At 50.8% G+C, this 2,220-nt stretch overlaps 1 long non-coding RNA gene across 1 annotated transcript; it reads right to left on the reverse strand.

Moving 5' to 3' along the window:
* Window positions 1-966: 966 nt before the first annotated feature.
* Window positions 967-1,681, reverse strand: LOC138844212 (uncharacterized). Its single transcript, XR_011379773.1, has 2 exons — window positions 1,602-1,681; window positions 967-1,097 (listed from the first exon to the last, which is right to left on the reverse strand). It is a non-coding gene; the product is annotated as an uncharacterized lncRNA (long non-coding RNA).
* Between the last annotated feature and the right edge of the window lie 539 nt (window positions 1,682-2,220).

Below are 2,220 nucleotides of genomic sequence, written 5' to 3' on the forward strand. Positions count from 1 at the left end.
ATAAATAAATAAATCTTTAAAAAATAAAATGTTTCTTTGGAGAAAAAAAAATAAATTGAATGTATTATTCATTTTTAAAAATGTAATGTTGGGGCCAGCAGTGTGGCATAGCAGGTAAAGCTGCCTCCTGCAGTGCCGGCATCCCATATGGGCATTGGGTTGAGCTCCGGCTGCTCCACTTCTGATCCAGCTCTCTGCTATTGTCTGGGAGAGCAGTAGAAGATGCCCCACGTCCTTGGGCCCCTGCACTCGTGTGGGAGACCCAGAAGAAGCTCCTGGCTTTTGGCTTCCAATCGGCCCAGCTCTGGCTGTTGTGGCCATTTGTGGAGGTGAACCAGTGGATGGAGGACATCTCTGTCTCTCTGTTCTGCATCTCTGTAACTCTGCCTTTCAAATAAATAAAAATAAATCTTAAAAAAAAGAAAGGCTGAATAGGACCCCACTTGGGAAGGAGGGGGAGGAGATATACAGATATATGCTTTCAACTGGCCCTTTATGGGTTTGTTTCTTTCAAAACTAAGTTACCTCGGGGTTAGTGTTGTGGTGCAGCAGGTCAGCCACTACTTATGATGCGAGCATCCCATACTGGAGCGCGGGTTCGAGTCCTGGCTGCTCTGCTTCCTAACCAGTTCCCTGCTAACGTGCTTGGGAAAGCAGCAGGTGATGGTCCAAGTACTTGGGCCCCTGACACCTATGTGGGAGACCTATATGGAGGTCAGGGTTCCTGGCTTTTGCCTGGACCAGCCTTAGCTGTCGAGGCCATTGGAGGGGTGAACCAGCAGGTGGAAGATCAATCTCTCTTGCCCCCTCCCTCCCTCTCTCTCTGTCACTCTGCTTTTCAAATCAATAAATCTTTAAAAAATAAATAAGTAAGTGGCCTCCAGCAAGGAAGACAAATCATGAGCATTAACACATTGGAGCCCCCGAGTGGCAGGTGTACATGGGCTGATAGTAGGACCACAGTGCTTTTCTGTACATTGGATTTCATAATCTTAAAAGTCAGTATCAGTTTAAAGAACAAAAAGCCTCACTCACCTTTATAAGCCCTCCAATATGGTTGATTCTTCTCCCCTGGAGCCAACATACCTCTGAGAGTTCTGAATTGGCAAAAATAAATAAATAAATAAATAACAGTAAGCAATTCAGGGGAGTCCACGGTCCAAGTGACATAAGAGGAGGCCACGGCAGCTGCCTGTGAATGCCAGGCCATCCCCCTGCCTGTGACGTCTGCACTCATTGCTAAGGGGTTTCAGGGGTACGGTTAGGTTAACCCCACTGCGCATGTTTTGTGTAAAAGCAGAGAGATGGCCTCGGGCGCTAGGGAGCACAGGGGCCCGTTCTCCCATATCGTGTTTCAAAGATGAGCATTCCATGTGCACCTGCTATGAACTGACCAGCAAGAGCGCCAGAGAATCCAGGAGGATCTGTGCAGAGCACCAACTCCAGGCCCTCAATTACCATCAGCAAGAATCAAATCCCAGCCAGGGTGACCGCTGAGAGGAGCTCTCACATACCCTGTGAGCAGGGTCTCTGGGTCCTAGCTGATCTCCCGGTCCCTTGGAAGACAGGGCATGGTTCATTGCTGGACTCTCCCTCCTTACCTCAGCCTCTTCCTCCCCAAGGACAGCATGGGGCAGAGAGCCAGACTCAGGGTCCTCACCAGACTGGACAGGGGACCCTGAAAGGAGCAGCAGGGTCCTTAGGTGAGTGCACCTTCTCCCCTGGGGCCCGAGTCCCTCCTGGGGGTGCCCCTGCCGAAGCCAGGGCAGCCAGGGCTGGCTCTGTCCCAGCCAAGCTGACCACAGTCCCAATCACATCACAGAAGCAAAGGCAGGCAAGAATCACACATGCACCTGCCTGGAGGAGGAGGCCTGCTGACACACCGAGAAGGAAAATAGCGTTAATGAGGAAATGGCTCTGAGTCCCGGATTTGGAGCTGTTCTAATGGCTGTGCATTTGAGCCATTCTGAGCTGTCCAGATGAAATCAGCTTGGCTCTTCATCTTATCCACAAGCTGTGTGGAGTGGTTCTGGCAGTATCATTAGCTTCTCAGGGGAAATGGAGTCTGATGGGGGAAAAAAAAAAAAGACACTTCCAGCCGGGTCATGGAGCCAGCCTGTGGAGTCACATCTTGCTACTGTTTATCCCAGCATGGTATCTGGGCTGGGGAAGGAGCCCTCAACAGCGCCCCCTGCAGGCCTTTGAGGGTGGTGGCACTTG

This window comes from Oryctolagus cuniculus, chromosome 11 (assembly GCF_964237555.1).
Source record: "Oryctolagus cuniculus chromosome 11, mOryCun1.1, whole genome shotgun sequence".
Lineage (NCBI taxonomy): Eukaryota > Metazoa > Chordata > Mammalia > Lagomorpha > Leporidae > Oryctolagus > Oryctolagus cuniculus.